At 41.2% G+C, this 18560-nt stretch overlaps 1 protein-coding gene across 3 annotated transcripts in view; it reads right to left on the bottom strand.

The window, feature by feature from the left end:
• The window catches only part of LOC120455786 (Kv channel-interacting protein 4), a 41439-nt gene extending 35520 nt beyond the window's left edge, over positions 1–5919 (bottom strand). For 2 of the 3 annotated variants that reach the window (XM_039642245.2, XM_039642244.2), the window contains exon 1: positions 5800–5919. The gene's annotated coding sequence lies outside the window, so the exon portion shown is untranslated. Of the gene's footprint in view, positions 1–5787 lie in introns of all 3 variants that reach the window. The other variant, XM_039642242.2, reaches the window with a different exon arrangement.
• Between the last annotated feature and the right edge of the window lie 12641 nt (positions 5920–18560).

Raw genomic sequence — 18560 nt, 5'->3', positions numbered from 1 at the left:
TCCAGGCGAGGACAGTGCGTTTCGCTGCTTTAAGGCGTTGGGCGTTTCTTAAAAGTTGGTTTACCACTTTAAAATACTAAATAAAACAAGGTTTTTATCCTGGCGAAACTATTTGAATTTAGAATTTGTTTACCACTTTAAATAACTAGTGAATTGCGGTCGAGTCAAAATGGGATTAAATGCGACATGAAATCGAAGACAGCGGCCAGAGGTCTCGACTATCCGGGCTTAAAGAGGGAAACCCGATGCCGAACACCCGAACACCCGGACACCGGATTCCGGACTCCGAACTCCGGATTGTGGAACACAACAACAGGCACAAGTTATCCGGACAATGGACACCATGCCGCTGACAGGCGTCTCACAAAAAGATGAGGGCATCCGATGACGAGATGATATGGGATGAGATGAGAGGCGGAATCCAGCTGTTGCGGCTGATGGTGATGCTGCTACTGCTGCTCTTGATGATGATGATGTGGCCTGCGAGTGGAACTATCCACCGCATTGATGTTGCTGTTGAGTTTTATGGCCGCCGGGCAAATGGCGCCTCAAATGGAAAACATGAAACCGAATTAACAGCCAAACAGCCCAAGAAGACGACTGCGAAATGGTGAACGACTTCCGGAAACGTATGCCTCCTCCTTTTGCCAACTCGGGTAATTATCGCCTGACCGCCTGCCTCACTCCAATCTTCCAATCTTCCAACTTCCTCCAACCTCCAATCTCCTCCAGCGACCGCCCGGAAAATGCCTCGTCATGTGGTCGGGTTGGACCCCAAGTCCCAAGGAGTCCATCGCATCCTCTGATGTCATTGCGTGGCTTGATGGATTTGTGTAATTTCTTTATGGCAACCAAGCACCCCCGCCCGAACTACCGTCCGATTTGGGTCCACCCTGGATGGCTGGGGGCCACCCCTTTATCCCATCATAAATTGAAGCTGGATTTAATTACAGCCTTTTGGCCCTGCCCAAGTTTTTCACACGCCTTTGCGGCGACAGCTGCGTTTTTGCAATGCGAATTTGAATTTGAAAGCTCGGGACAGTGGGACAATTGGCACTGATGTCAAACACAAATTGCCAAATGATAGCTTACAGAAAGGAATTCCTAACAATGTTACAACATAACTAATTACAATTGGATTGAAGATTACTTGGTTTGTGAGTACGGAAATTAAAGGAAATTATTCAACAACTGCAGAATGTGCTGCGTTTTCAAAATGCTGGAAACCAGAGTATTTTTGTGGTAGTCTGCCACCTCAGCACTTCATGCGCCCTTCCTCCGCCCCTTTTTGCAGGGAAAAGGGGCGTGGTGGCATAAGGATTGCAGAAGGCAATGCATGTCGTGACCCAACACCAGCCGCAAATTGTAATTTCTAATTTCGGGTGCAAAAACAGTCCCACTTCTCGTTTGATTCTTGAAAATGCACAGCAAACAAATATCCAACATGTTAGAAAACTGCAAATTAATCGAGTTGTTTTCTTACTATTTCAAATATTACATTGAGTTAAGAAATATTTTGTAATATTTTAAGTAGTTTGTTTGGCAATTATTGAACAAGTATTTGTTAGCTTTTTTTAGCCGTGTGCTGATCTGCAGCATTTATTAAAATCACATTTTCACGAATTTCTTTTCGCACTTTGCCGCTGTTGCTCGATTTTTTGTGCAATTCATTTTCTTAATGCTCCGTTGGGTAATTTGGGTCAAAACTAATTAGACGGCAGACGTGACTTTAATTACCCACAGACCAAGGAGCCAAGGACGTCGGCCAGACGGCGATGGCTGAAGGATGAAGGACGAAGGACGATGGGTCTCTACTTTTTTTCGCACCGATTTTCCTCACATTTTCTTCGCTAATCGATGGCCAAGTCATAAATTCAGCGACAAAACGATTTCGAGCGTCAAACACTTTTGCCTAACCTTCAATTTACACTTGTCACGTGCGCCGACTGCCACGCCCCCTGCGCCCACCACTTAATTACTTAATTGGCTATTAGCTAAATGGTCACAGCACGTATATTACCATTTTTTTTCTCTGCCATTTTGACGGTTGCAACACAAAGCCCGCATCTGAAATGTATTTTCTACATGCTTTTTTACGCTGCACTTTTTTTTTTTTCTTATTTTTACGTTGAGCTCAAATTGCCGCAATTTGCATATGGCCAATTTTAAGTGTTTGTTTGATGGCCTGGGTAAAAGGGGGTTAAGAGCTGGCGCACAGCGATTCATTAACCCATGAAACTCAGCTGACCACGACTACAACCAACCACAGACCACAGACGGCAGGCAGGCAGGCATTAAAGCAACCGAAATGAGTCCATCTGTTTGAGGATATTTGCAGGACATTCGACGGTGGACACATGTCGCCAAAACATGAGGGTGCTCAAAGGATGCTGCTATGGGGTATACCCAAAATATTCTCATTACAAATGCTGATAAAAAAAAATGGCGAAAATAATAAATTGCATGTCTAGTAGATATCTTTAAGAAGTGAGAAATGTTTATAAAATTATTTCTTAGCTTGCTGTTGTATAATGAAAACTATATTGAATGCACTTATGTATATGGTTAAGTTTTGTATTTTTTTTTTTTTTGTAGCTAAAAGTGTGAATTTTTTTCGCTGCTTGGGAAACATACCCACCCAGGAGCTCCGCAGGACCTCAGGGTAAACCGCAGCCAGCCCAAGAACAAGGACACTCTGTCTGAGGCACATGTTCGTAGTTGATTTACCGATTAACCAAAAACGACAAACAGCAACCGCAACAGCGGCCACATGCATATAGCGAGTATATGGGGATATGGAGGTTTGGATATATATATTCCCTGCGCCCCAGCCACTATCTTAACCCCTTGAAGCCCCCAAGCACTCACCCTCAACCGCCCCCGCCGCCGACCTCTTTTCCACCTAAGATCTAGCAACATCTGCTGCCACAATGCTTAAGGCAATCCAATTTAATTAATATTATAATTAAGCGCAGACAGCAAAATGAACCGAGTTGCTGGGAAGCTGGATTTAGTGCGGGAGGTGGGTGGAAAATGTGGGCGTGCCTAGGCGGTAAGGAGAGGGGTGGAAAGGGAAGGCAGGGGGGAATAAATGCATTCCATCACTGCTGCGTGTGCTGAATTATGTGAGCAATTTTCCAAGTGAGGATTTCGGCTTCGCATTGTTGCGGAAACACTTTCCATCTGATATATGTACATATAAAATCCTTGAGATTCCTACGACACACGCAGGATTGTGTGCAAGAAGCTAGCATTTGTCATAAATAAGAACATTTAAAGCGACCCAAATTAAAAGGAAGCTCACAAGGCACGCTTTCAAATTTTTTAACTTAGCTGCAAATTTGTTTCCCCATATATAATTTAATTAATAAAATACCTAAATTTATACAAAAGGACAAACATTTTATCTCCGATTAAAATTCCTAAATGCTTCTGAGCAAGGGGAAATTCGGTTTTGGAATGGAAATCAATAGATTGAAATAATTCATTCGGTATTTGGGCTGTGGCCGCCGACTTACTGCAATTAATCTCAAATGAAGTGAGCTGATTCAGCTGGAGGCTCCTCTACTGACAGACAGAAGGGGAGAGAGAGAGAGAGAGAGAAAGGGAGGGAAGATGGGCGAGTGAAAGAGACGAAGGGGGCAGGAGAATCTAAGGAGCTTTCACGCCTCGCCGCTTCAGATTTGGGAAGGATAATTCAGGTCCTTGGCTCTCAGATGTTTAGGCATTTGATTAATGCCAAAAGAGAAACAAATAGCTTAAGTCGACTGCGGGCGAAAGAGATGCAAATAGCCAGAAAAAAAGAGATGCCAATAACAGGGCCAAAGCTGCGATTAATTTGAACAAATCAGACAAAGTCGAAGGCGCTGGAGCGAAGTGTGACATGGATTGCATCAAAGGATATGACTAGGGCGTAATCATAAAGCCCGGCACTCAATACACTCATTACACTAAATATCCATTTCCCTAAGCCATTTAATCGCACAATTTATTTATTTATTTATGTTGCAGACAAAAGTTTTAAAGTTATGCTAGAATAGATATAGGCTATAGCTGCTGGAGCCTTCAGCCGGACTTTACAATATATTTACAATATACAATTTACAGTATATATACTGTGATTAACAATTTTGAGATTACGGCAATATGCTTTGTACTACGAAAGAATGTTTACAATAGTTGGATTATGTTAGCTTTTTTCAGAAATTTAAGTGTTAAAGATTTTTGGGTGTGGGGATTTTTAAGATGTCTGAAATCGGCTTTGTCTGATCTATATATTATACACTTATTTAACCTATTTACTGACTTAACCTATTCACTTATCTAACCTATTTATATTTAACTTAATCATATGATAACTTATAGCATATTATTACTTAATCCTACATTAAGCCGATCTGCAATGCAGTTGACGGCATTCAAGGCGCTTTGTAAGAAAGACTCGTAAAAAAAATATAATAATAATAAATAACATGTTGGGAATAAATCGCTACAATGGTAAGACTGAATAAGGGAACAAAGTCTTGTCTAGTTAGATATCTTTAATACACGAAATGTTCTTACATAAATAAGTAAGCAATCAAAACACTATTATTTCTCACTATTTGCATTTGATATTATTACACAAAGAGAAATAGCTTATATTCGATATTCAATAATTGGCTTAATCTTTCTTATATATTTATTGTACACTTTATTTTTATTTTAATCATTTAATATGTAGGTTTATTAAGTATATATGTTTTCAGAATAAATATGTAGCCAGCATCAAGGCGCACGTGAACTTAAATATGTAATTTAATAAACTACGCATTATACCTGAGTTCCCCACTAGTCTTAACCTAATAATAACTCAATCATATAAAATATGTTTTGAAGTAGATAAGTAAAATGTAAGAGATATTCATAGAAATATAATAGCCTATAATATAAATAAGTAGCCTGCATATTCACTTATACCTGAGTTCACCACTGTCTTAACCTAATCATAATATAATAACTTAATTACATAAAACATAATCATAGCAAACTTAATCGTATAAGATATTATAGATATCATAATATTATAGATATCATAATATTATAGATATTATAATATTATAGATATCATAATATTATAGATATCATAATATTATAGATATCATAATATTATAGATATGATATCATAATATTATAGATATCATAATATTATAGATATCATAATATTATAGATATCATAATATTATAGATATCATAATATTATAGATATCATAATATTATAGATATCATAATATTATAGATATCATAATATTATAGATATCATAATATTATAGATATCATAATATTATAGATATCATAATATTATAGATATCATAATATTATAGATATCATAATATTATAGATATCATAATATTATAGATATCATAATATTATAGATATCATAATATTATAGATATCATAATATTATAGATATCATAATATTATAGATATCATAATATTATAGATATCATAATATTATAGATATCATAATATTATAGATATCATAATATTATAGATATCATAATATTATAGATATCATAATATTATAGATATCATAATATTATAGATATCATAATATTATAGATATCATAATATTATAGATATCATAATATAATAATATAATAATATAATAATATAATAATATAATAATATAATAATATAATAATATAATAATATAATAATATAATAATATAATAATATAATAATATAATAATATAATAATATAATAATATAATAATATAATAATATAATAATATAATAATAATTTACCTACTAACATACCTGGTCAGGTCCATGGTGCACTGCATCCAGATCGACGACGGGATGTCCACATGGCCTCTGGAACCACTATCACACACACAGACACACAAACTACTACTATTACTAACACACTTAAATTTCCGGTCGATTGATCTACGATCTGCCAGAGCGGCTATCCCATGAGGATTGAGTCAGAATTAATTGGGAATTATAAGTATTGGTGGACGAAATTTGTTTTTACATTTCATTAATTATGTAAAATTATGTAAATTATGTCAATTACAATGTATACAACATAGGTTTTGATATGTTTAATGTTTAGCGTTGAATGTTACCTATGTTTCAATGTTGCAAATTCATTGTTGCACATTCAATGTTGCAAATTTAATGTTGCAAATTCAATGTTGCTAATTCAATGTTGCAAATTCAATGTAGCTTATTTAATGTTGCAAATTCAATGTTGCAAATTTAATGTTGCAAGTTTAATGTTGCAAATTCAATGTTGCAAATTCATTGTTGCACATTCATTGTTGCCAATTCAATGTTGCACATTCAATGTCGCAAATTCAATGTTGAATATTCAATGTTGTAAATTCAATGTTGCAACTTCAATGTTGCAAATGTTATGTTGCATTTTTAATGTTGTAAGTTTAGTGTTACATGTCACATATGTACATATATATCACTGAATTGTTGCATGTTATAATTGTCGATTTTCCTTTGTTAAATATTTGTTGTTCATTGATAATTATTGAATAATTGTAAAACATCAATTGTTGCCATTCTTTTCCATAAATTAATATTTAGCATCATTATGCGACATAGACGTTTTCTGGGAAATACAATGTTGCAAAATTTAAGACGATTTAGCTAAATAAATACTTTATCTGCCATTTCTTCCTCTGTTCAGCCAACCCGTGAATTGCTGGAAAAACAAGCTCTGACACCCCAGGAAAGCAAGACGTTGCCGCTTAATTGAGTTGCAGGACGAAAAATGCAAAGAAAAAAGCGAAAATAAGAGGGGAAAAACGCTGAAGGACACAACACACGGACCATGAACTTTAACTCGCGGCGACTTTTGGGTGGAATTTTAAATAAATTCCGCTGGCTAATGGATCGCATTCAATTAGCCAGACAGGATGCGCAGACATCCAAGTTGAGGAAGGGGGCATGCATCAATCTTTGGGTCCACCACCACCAGCATTCCACTGCTCCTTTGATTTTCGGCTAATTAAGTTCCTTGAGATGCGTGAATTTCGAGTTAATCAAATGCCAATTAACTGACATTTTCATCAGGCCACCCAGATCAACTCATAATGAGCTCCTTTGCCCGGTAATGAAGACGAGACCAACATGTGTGGATCCTTTTGTTCTGCCCAAAATGAATCTCTATCTTCTTATTTCTCTTACAATATTTTCTTGCCTCCTCGCTTTCAGCTGGCCCACACATATATACACATATATATATATATTCTAGAAAGACGGACACATTTCCGGCTCATTGATTGCAGTACCATCGAACAAAAGCCAGCAAAGTGTCAACTTTTCGAATTGATAGCCGAAAAGATAGCAGGACAAGAATGCCAACGAGATGGGGGATATATTATAGACTTGCCAGATAATAGCGCGCTATATAGAAGTGAAAACAAGACCGATTCTTTGGCGCATGTATGTGCAGAGAAATCGAAAACCATTGCCACTATTCGAGCATATACCGATGGCGATGGCGATTGGTATGGGGATGGGGAAATATATATCAGTTACAAAACGAAACAAATTTGGCAAAAATGGGGGAGAAATGTGAGCATAAATAGGAACACAAATGGAGCACAAAAGTGGCACACATGGTGTCCTTTTATTTTGACAAATTCTGTCCCTTCTGGCAAAACTGAAAAAATAAGGACAATGTTTCAAGTTTCTTCTTTAACTGAGTAAATACAATGTATACTTCTGGTTTTTGTATTCGTCGATTTTTCTACTATAACATTTCACCCTTTATTTGGTAAGTAGCTTGAAATACCTTTTCTGACTTTTGGAAGCAACAATGAACAGAGGAGTTCCGGAAAGGCTCCAATCTAAAATATTAAATGTAGCGCCGCCGACTAATCCCAGTACGCCATCCTCGTAATCCCGACCGTGGGATTTATTACCTATTGGCAGAGCCATATACCCATGAGGGATTTTCCGTTTTGGTCAATTTGAGGGCCTTAGCGATATAATATCGATGAAGGATTTAAGGGCTTAGGGCGCCAAAGCAATTAAATTGGCATTCCGATGGCAGGGCAACTTTTAATGTTTTAGGTTTACTTGACACTCCGTGTGGACTTTTAGATAGATACATATATGTAGCAATAAATATTTGTATTTGTTTTTTTCTTCTAGCTGCTTTGGCATTTCCTTTCTGCCATTCTGCCCCATGTAAATTATTCAAACTTGGAAATTGTGACAGAGGTATATGTATATAGATATATGTATATATATATATATAAATATATATACATCCGAGAAACGTGCAACTCATGCTCGACATCAACAAACGTGTTTACGAGCCCCAATGAACGAGGAAAGCACTCGCCCCCTCTCTTTCTTGCGTTCCGCCGATTTTCTGTCTCTTTCGAGGGCTTTGGACCCTCCGGCAACAACAACATGAATATGCATAAAGCGCTAGGTGGGATCCCCATGAATTAGTTATGAGGTTATAAGGCATATTGCCAACTGCTTCATAGAGGCCACCTGAAAGCAGTCCTAATAAAATTACGTCAAGCCTTGCAAAAAAAAAGAAAGAAAAGAAGAGGAAAGAAGGAAGAGAAAAGAAAGCAAAATAGTACGGCAAAAGAAAAATAGTGTGGTGAAAAAAAGAAATAGGGGGGAATAGGAAAATGGCAACGGAAATGGAAAGCCACAAACCAACAGCAGATAAGCCTGATATTTTCCCACTCAAGGTATCGGTATTAAAGAGGCAGGATATACTGAGACTCCTGGGAAAAAGCTGGAAAACTGGGTAAATTCCAAGCTGCACAGAGAGATTATTATCGATAGAAAGTTATTGCAGCACTTGATCCACTTTATACTCAATTATAATTATACGTCTTCATTAATAAGCGCAAATATCTTATCTTGTCTTACAGCAACTATTCCCCAAGTAATCAAATTATTAATAAAATATACCAGCACTTTAATGGCCACTAAACGCAAGCGTTTGTGCTTAAAAATTTATGCAGACATTTATGTGCACAAATATTTATATGGGTTAACTTGCTATCTGTCCGACTTTTGTCTCCTCGTCTGGGTTTGTGTGTCACTTGCCAGACTCTTGCGTTGTGATATGCAAAATGTTGTCATAAATACGGCACAAAAAACAAGGGCATTTTCCCCTGAAATGAATGGAGAAAAGCTAGAACAACGCTGGAAAATAAAAACAAGAGAGAACGCTGTATTCGAGTCCGGGGTGCGGGGTCCGGGGTGCGGGGTCCTGGGTGCGGTGTGCGGGGTCCGGGGTGCGGGGTCCGGGGTGCGGGGTCCGGGGTGCGTGGTCCGGAGTCCGGGGTCCGGGGTGCGGGGTGCGGGGTCCGGGGTGCGGGGTGCGGGGTGCGGGGTCCGGGGTGCGGGGTCCGGGGTGCGGGGTCTGACGTGCATGGTCCGACGTGCGGGGTCCTGGGTGCGGGGTGCGGGGTCCGGGGTCCTGGGTGCGGGGTGCGGGGTCCGGGGTGCGGGGTGCGGGGTCTGGGGTGCGGGGTCCGGGGTGCGGGGTCCGGGGTGCGGGGTCCGGGGTGCGGGGTCCGACGTGCGGGGTCCGACGTGCGGGGTCCGACGTGCGGGGTCCGGGGTGCGGGGTCCGGGGTGCGGGGTCCGACGTGCGGGGTCCGACGTGCGGGGTCCGACGTGCGGGGTCCGGGGTGCGGGGTGCGGGGTGCGGGGTGCGGGGTGCGGGGTGCGGGGTGCGGGGTGCGGGGTCTGGGGTGCGGGGTCCGGGGTGCGGGGTCCGGGGTGCGGGGTCTGACGTGCATGGTCCGACGTGCGGGGTCCGGGGTGCGGGGTCCGGGGTCCTGGGTGCGGGGTGCGGGGTCCGGGGTGCGGGGTGCGGGGTCTGGGGTGCGGGGTCCGGGGTGCGGGGTCCGGGGTGCGGGGTCCGGGGTGCGGGGTCCGACGTGCGGGGTCCGACGTGCGGGGTCCGACGTGCGGGGTGCGGGGTCCGGGGTCCGGGGTCCGGGGTCCGGGGTCCTGGGTCCGGGGTGCGGGGTGCGGGGTGCGGGGTGCGGGGTGCGGGGTGCGGGGTCCGGGGTGCGGGGTCCGGGGTGCGGGGTCCGGGGTGCGGGGTCCGACGTGCGGGGTCCGACGTGCGGGGTCCGACGTGCGGGGTGCGGGGTCCGGGGTCCGGGGTCCGGGGTCCGGGGTCCTGGGTCCGGGGTGCGGGGTGCGGGGTGCGGGGTGCGGGGTGCGGGGTGCGGGGTCCGGGGTGCGGGGTCCGGGGTGCGGGGTCCTTGGTGCGGGGTCCGGGGTCCGGGGTGCGGGGTCCGGGGTGCGGGGTGCGGGGTGCGGGGTCCGGGGTCCTGGGTCCGGGGTCCTTGGTGCGGGGTCCGGGGTCCGGGGTGCGGGGTGCGGGGTCCGGGGTGCGGGGTCCGGGGTCCGGGGTGCGGGGTGCGGGGTCCGGGGTCCGGGGTCTGGGGTCCGGGGTGCGGGGTGCGGGGTCCGGGGTGCGGGTTACTCTACGAGTAACGGGTATAATAAATAGCTGGGTCAGGTGATGGACATTATTCAGTGTATTTCCAACCAACACTTTAACTCTCACTCTGACTCTGAAATGCAAATCGCAGTTTAAGTTTAAGTTTTTGTATGCAAAAATATAAGAATTGTTTCAGAACTTTGCATTCCTAAATTCTCCTTGCATTACATTCTTAAATTGTTCGACAACTTTCAAGATTTACTCTTAAATTTGATGTGGAATGCAACCCATTGAGTGCCTCGCCATCGCTTTAATAATTTGGAATATTATTTTCCGCTCTGGTGCGCAATTAATTTGCTGCTGACTGCACCCAAAACTGCATTTGATTGATTAGCGTAATTAAGTGGAAGGCCAGAGGGCACAATCCAGTTTTTTTTTTAAGCCACATCAAGTATACGCCATGTGCACCGTGCTCAGCTGGATGTCCAGCGATAAATTGACATGAAAAATCCATTTCGCTTGACTCACTTTACAGGCAATTGTCTTTAAGACCGCTTAAGTACTACACATTCATACATATAATCACACAAATATATATATATATATATATCGTGTGTAACGGGGCAAGTTTTCATGGCCTTACGAGTGCCAGGCGGCGACATAAGCTTATTAAATTCCATAAGGATTGCACATAATACAGGCAGCTACTTATGGCAAGGATTAAACAAACATGCCGACTTTACAAACTCAGCACAAGCTCGACGAAGGGCCCCCATTGCGCCCAAGACGAGAGACTGCGCCAAAAGCCTTTAACTGTTGACCAAGTCGTTGACACACATGCACATGCACATGCCAGCCACTTTCCCCACATCCTCCACATCCTTTACATCCTCCACATTGCCCACTTTCACCACTTTCACCACTTGCCCCACCAACTGGGCCACTCGACGGGCGGTCGCCGGAAAGCTGCAGTGCCATCTGCTGCAGCTCATATCTTTCCGATTTTACCCACTAAGCAAAGACAATCGAGATTGGCGGGAACTTGTTAACTCCATTAGAGGTACTACTGCGTCCGCACAACTAGTGGCGAACGTACGAAAATGTTATTTAAAAATCCTTGACTCTTAGCAAATTTATGCATAAACCTCCCATTCCTGCTGAGGAATTCAGTAAATTAAAATTGTTCTTCAATGCATGTTCCTAACTCCCAAAAAGTGTTATATTAAGTTAATATTAAGTTAAAGGGCAATAATTTCTGGCATATGCATGGCAGAGTTGCGTGCCGAGGATCCCAGACTAATTACTTTAAGGACTCGAGGTCCTTGGCGTGAGCATCAACAGTCGCCGACAAGACAGGCAAATGAAAAGTGTAAACTTTTTCGCATTTAATTAAAAGAAGAATTTACGCAAACCTCAAAGGCCTCAATCCTCAAATCAAACAGTGGACCCCCGTTTAAGCATACTCCAACCGAGCTTATTCCCAGAAATTGAGATATATTTTTTTCCTTTTCCGACAAGTCCAGGAAATGGGTTAAAAAGTCAGCCCTCTGATTCCCGCTGATGATTTGTCAGATCTGTCGCAATGCGTGTCACGCGCTTGTCACGCGCCTGTCACGCACACAGAATAAAGCAGATAGATATAAAATGTATATATATATATATACACACAGACAGACAGACAGACAGACAGACAGACAGACGGGCAGATGCACAGTAATGACAGAGAATCGGGGAAACCACTTGATTGCGGTCCTCGCTGGGCAATCAACGTGGCGTATGAGTGATAATTTGTAACACTTTCCGCGAAGATTGCAATGAAATGATAATGATTGCGTCCTCATTGAGGCGTGTGCTTTTAAGAAAGTGTGAGCAATTCAATTGTGAGAACACTATTTTGTTGATTGTAACACTTCCTGCTGACTAGATTCAATTGAAATGATAATTTTAACCCATGATTACTCATGCATATGCATTCGATAAATTAAGCGAAGCACTGAAACCGAAATAAGACCAGTGATTACTCAAGTTTCCATTTCGTTTAAGTCAAGTTCGTTAAGTAAAGTTTGCGCCCAATTTGACCTCCTTGGCTTTAAATCAATATCTCGCTTAATTCGTTGTCCTTCAATTATTTAATGTGCCGCCATCTGTCTTAGCCGCTCAGCATTTGGGATTCTGGCAATCCTTGACGCACTGCGTCCACGTCCACGTCCACGTCCAGCCATCTTTCAGTTGGGCAAGCAAAAGTTTGGAAAATGGGGTTAAGTCTAACCAGGAGACAGGGTAAATTGTTTAGCCCTTGCACAACACAGAAACTTTTCTTATTTTCGCGGCTTTTACATAGTTGCCCTCCCCAGCATCTCACCCACTTTCTCCGACTTTCGCCGACTTTCACCGGCTTTCTCCCTCACCCAAGGGTGCTTTATTACAATTTAACTTTTCTTTTATTGCAACATTTTTGTTGCCCCTTGCGTTGGGCTCTGCGGCTAACCGTGCAAGGACTTTTCCACCCAAAAAATATACCAGAAAAAAAAAAGATCCCCATCCCCAAAGGCAAATCCAAAACCCGAAAACCCGAAAACCCAAAAACCAAAAACCCAAAGCCAAAAAGGGTGGAGGACATTAGCTGCTGGTCGAAGGAGTTCGAGTGGTGGCTGGCATCCAAAGGAGCCAAGGAGCCTGATTATGTGTCATATGGCACATGCAAAGAAGTTGCCTTCGGGCCCCATCTTCCATCTAGAAGTGGAGTTCCACCATCAGCTCATTATATTCAATAGCCAGAAATTTCAGAGGCAGAGGGCATGAACGACGGACGGCTTCAATAACAATATAATAAACTATAAGCATTTACTTAGCTATATAATAAATACATTTATAAATGTATCAATGTACCAAAGGCATTTAAGTACCGCTTATTGATAAGCTGATTTTGGTAATTGTTCATTTGTATTATAAGATATTTATGTGATGTGAGACTCCTGAATTTGATTGGAAATATGGTGGTAATTGTATATTGGAAATGCATATATCAATTTTCCTTGATAGCAAGTATCCTTCAGTCGTAACCTATCTACCTGGCAAACATTTCCATTTCCATTTTCTTTTCCCTTTTACTTGCCACCAAGATTTCCATTTGCCATGTGTGTGAGTGCCGGCATCTGTGTGGTGCATTGTGTGTATGTGTATGTGTATGTGTGTTATGGGTTCCCATTTATTTTATACGTATTTCACTTCATTTTGCCGCCGTATTGTTGTGTGTCCTGCCATCTTCCGCCCTGCCCCTCTGCCCCCTGTTCTTTTTGGCCCATCTTGGCCCCTCTTTCACTTAGTTTTTCCCATCCTGCCGGCGTTCCTCCGCCTTTTTCTTTGGCTCATGCATATTTGAAATTCCCTTAAAGGCACTTCTGTTGTTCAGTTCATTGTACTGCTACTCTTGTTGTTGTTGTTGTTGTTGTTGCGCTTTAGACAGCAGAGGTACAAATAATAGTAATGATTGAAATAAAACGAAGCCTATGCTATCACCTCCTTTTCTCCATGCTAGCGCCACTACTTTATTGACCTGCACTGTGTGTGTGTGTGTAGTGGTTGGAAGTGTGTGTGCTTGGTCTACCCATCTCTGTCTGACTCACTGGGCCGCCCTTTATCATTCTTATCATCATCAAGCGTTGACGGGCCGTGCCATTGTGGCGACCTTAATGGTCAAGTTTAGGTGTGCCTGTGTGCGTTCATATACGTGTGAGAGTGGGTGTGTAAGTGTATGTGTTTGTGATTGTGAGTGTGGTATCCTTAAACTGCAATTCATGCCTGCTTCAGCTTTTTCCCGCTTCTGCAATTGAGATGATGGCGCATTTTTATGGCCAACGAAATTTAATCGAGTTTATCGTATAATTTTGTTTATTTTTTTTGCTTTTTTGTGTGTGTGTGTGTGTGTGTGGGTGGGCGAAGGGCACTTAAGACGTGCTTATTAGCCCTATTAGTAATAATTGCACTACCGAGCAAATTTAGTTGTCTTGTGCATCATCATCTCACGCTCCCGGCATTCGAGGATCCACATCCACATCCACATTTTGGCTTATTTTGTGGCGGGCACTTAACTTCTGAAGCAGCCATGTTGTCCTTGCCACTGGAAATCGGGTTTCTGCGGCTTTTGTGTGTTCTTCACGGCTTCAACTCCGTCTATTGCCGTCCAAACCAAACCAAAGCAAAACCCAGCAACTTAACTTTTAGCTGCCTCCAAGGACCTGCATTTACTTAGCTATTTAGATATTTATCTTTATGTAGCTGCCGCCTTGTCCAACTGACTTTTATATGCGAATTAATATTTGAATAGCTTGCAGAGCCAACTGTGGCACGGAAAGAGATAGCCATAGTGACGGGAGAGTGGGACGGACATAGATTAGGCACAGGATAAGTGGGATTTGCCGATGAGCTGGCATATCAAACGTTAATTTGTTCCATTTATTTATTGGTGGCTCTTAATGTAGTCATAAGTAATAAATATCAAGTCTGAACCGGGTTTGTACATAATCATAGGAAGCCATTCATTTCATTGCCTTTACCGGGTAATATATTACTATTTATTAGTGCTCTTGGGGGGTTAATTTATATTTAAAAACACAAATCATTGTTTGCTTTATTTATAGCTTGGTTAAACTGTGATGACACCGCATTATAGTAATTATCACTAAGCTTAGTTACAATTTAGCCATGAAGTCCCAGTTTATTTGCCATTTCATAGCATACTTTGCGCCTCAAATTCCAACGACCAACATGCGTGGAATTTATTCGATTTTTTGGAACTCCCATTTGGCCTTCTCACATGCCGGCAGTCAGCAACTATTTCATAAACACAACCCAATGTAGGGCCAACAAATATTTGGCCAAACAAATAGACAAACAAGCGGTCAAGTTAAAAAAGTGGTTGGAAAAAGAAAATAATAAACAGGCGGAAATATACATTGAATACAGATATTCCCAAGATCACAATAACTTGGCCAAAAATGTGGAATGCTGATAGTTTTGTGATTTTGATTGAACTCTTTAAACAGCTGATAAACATAATCGTTAGAAAAATGCTATATTTTTACAACGTTTTGCATCCTAATTAATTTATGTCATAATTTTCACATATTTGGGTTTATTTTTAAGAGACTTCCATGAACTACAGGAGAATGAGAGTGGGCTCAAAATGTCTGGCGGGCCAAAACGTTTTTGATAATGGCGTCAAGGACGCGATGTACGAAATTTTTGGTGGGCGGCCAGACGGTCGGCGAGATCAAAGCCGCTGATAACTTCGCAGCAAAGTGACCCTAAGGGAAAAAAAGAGAAAAAATAGGAAGGAGGAACTGAGCATGAGAGTAGCCCATATTTAAACAGGCTACCCTCGATTTTGTCTTCATTTTGCTCACTTTGCGTTCTTCCATTCTTTTGGCCCTTCAGACAGCCGACGGGCATTTAATTGTTTGTCCTTCTGTTCGCTTTGTATCTGGCTTTATCTGGGCACTTTGGCATTGTTTTATGGCCAACGCCCCCACTCTTCGCAATTTTCCCCTTGGTTTTTGCACTTTTTCAGCTTTTTATTGCGTTAAGCGCCTTATTAGATGGCTCAGCAATTTGCATTTTACCTTTTGTCAAATGTTTTCACATCGCGCAAACAATGAGCACATGTTTTTTTTGTTTTTTTTTTCAAGAATTGTGTGGAAAGTGGGCGTGTTCTTGGCACTTTCGCAATTGAAATTGCCAGCCTGGTAATTGCATTTTTTTTGGTCGCCACTAAAACAAGTTGGGTTTTAATTGAGCGGCAAAACAAACTATTTGCATTTGTATTTAGTGATTAATTGAATGGAACTCGGTGAATAACAATGAGACAACACAAGCGAGTCAATAGAATCACTTGAGTAAATGAAAATAACCCCTCTTGAATTTAATTTGCTTAAACTTGGAGTAAAATTCGAAAACCAAATGGTCTCTAAAAAGCTTAACGCGATTTAATCAATTAACAATTGAGGCCGCCAACTGAACAAAGTGTTGTCATTATACAAATTGCGGAAATTGCACTAAACAGAACTAAAAATAAATGAAGTACGGGTATAGCTCTTCATTTAAATTTCGTATGCAGAAAATAATGCAATGAATAAAAGTTTTAAATGATGCTAGAGATAGAGTTTAATAATATTAATTTAAAGTTGTCCTGCATAACCACTTATGATAACTTTTGTAGGGTATATGTGATGCGGCCATATCCACACAAATTATTTATGTATTAACGCTGTCTCTCGATAAATTCCTTTTGATTTTCGCATTGTTTTCGTATGCAATTAATGTTGTTGGCCATTTTGCAATTGACCAACGGCAATCGGCAATTGTTTGCTGACCATTTCATAATTTGCCAATCATTATTTATGCACGCTGCATTATGCTTGATCCTTTTGCGGAAATTAAAAACATTTGCTCCGCTGTCCGTCGGTTTTTGTGCACTCCGCTTGTTTTTAATAATATTTGTATTATTTATTTCGCATTGGCATTGCGGTCGAGCCCGGACAGGTGGCCATAAATATGTTTAATGAATCGCACAAATTGAAAAACCGAACACTGTTGACAAGAATCTGGGTTGTGTTCTTTTTTTTTGTTTGTTCTTACCGAAATGAAATAGGCAAACAAATAAATTAACAAAGAACTTCACTCCTTGCAAAACGAAACTAAATCATTGAATGCATAAAGTGTTGGCCATGAGTCGTGCAATTAAATTTATTAAATTCCAATCAATAATTCAATACCAACTGAAACTTGCACACGGCAGAAAATTACAATAAATGGAAATCAAATAAAGAAAAGCGATATAAAGGGTCATTTATTAGCTGAATTTGGCGAAGAGAAGTGAAGTTTGTTGCCAAAAAGTCTGACTCTCGCCGAACTCAATAGGTTATTTAATATCAATTGGTGAAATGCATATACTGAAACATAAAAAACGTATTATTATCATACAAAGCCAGCTTTTTTACATATTTGTGTGACTTCTAACCAATTTTGGCTAGAGAACGTTTAATATTTTCAAGTATTAACACTCGACCAACATGTTGAGCCTTAATTGAATTTCTGTCTCGCTGAAAGTTTATTTTTTCGCTGTCTCTGTTTTTGCAAAAAGCACGTTGATGGATGGATGGTTGTTCATCGAAGGAAGAGAAAAGTGGGCGGATACACAGTAAAAAAAAAACTTTAAAATGCGTTAAAAACTTGTATAGAAAGCACAGAGGGCTCTTGTATAAATGAAACAACTCGTCTGCGTTGAAGGATGTTACAGAAACATTATATCTATTTGCTTACAAAAACTCATATGATACCAAATTACTTTAATTTTGTAATATTGCTTAGTAAATTTTAAGATTTTCACAGAGCAAATGCAGTTGAAATACAAAAGATATGATATTCTTTTCTTTGCATGTGGGTGAAAGCCTGACAGCCGAGTTGGCAGCTTGGCCCAGTTTAATGGCCAGCCAACACATGACCATTAATTGCCAGCAAACTGACCACTGACCCGCCCCTCTTAGCCTACGATGCCACGCCCCCTTCCAGTGCATACGTATCCCTAAGATACTTTCAACCGTTGGCGTTGACTTGATTGAGCTGCAAGGCAGCCAGACGTCCAGACAGCCTAGACAATATTTTATGAAGAGATAAAGCCGGAGAAAAGTCTGAAATGGGTAGCAGTACTCACACGAAGCTATGCAAATACAAGTACATACTACTGGGCTCGGTTTTGGCAGCAAATGGAAATGAGAGACTGTCCATCTGGGTGGCTTTTTTGGTCATCGAAAAAAAACTTGCAATTCTGCGGTTTTTTCATATGCCCGTCCATAAAATATATGTATATATATGTATGTATGTATGTGGCAAGGTCAATGCTTGGGCAGATTGTGGGATGACCTAGTTGGTGGGCGTGGCCGGTGCTTTCAATGGGAGCCATAAAAAATAGTTGCGTCCACTCTGAATTATTCACCAGCAGGTGGGCCAAATCAATTTGAAAATACGTTTTTATCCATGCCTTTTGCTCCCTTAAGGGGCCAAATGCCAGGGCAGCCGCACTCACCAAAAGCGTTAATTGATGGACATAACTGGTATGGTG

The sequence above is a fragment of the Drosophila santomea genome, chromosome X (assembly GCF_016746245.2).
Source record: "Drosophila santomea strain STO CAGO 1482 chromosome X, Prin_Dsan_1.1, whole genome shotgun sequence".
NCBI lineage: Eukaryota > Metazoa > Arthropoda > Insecta > Diptera > Drosophilidae > Drosophila > Drosophila santomea.
The sequence above is the reverse complement of the archived record's forward strand: the minus strand, read 5'-3'. Positions and strand labels throughout refer to the sequence as shown.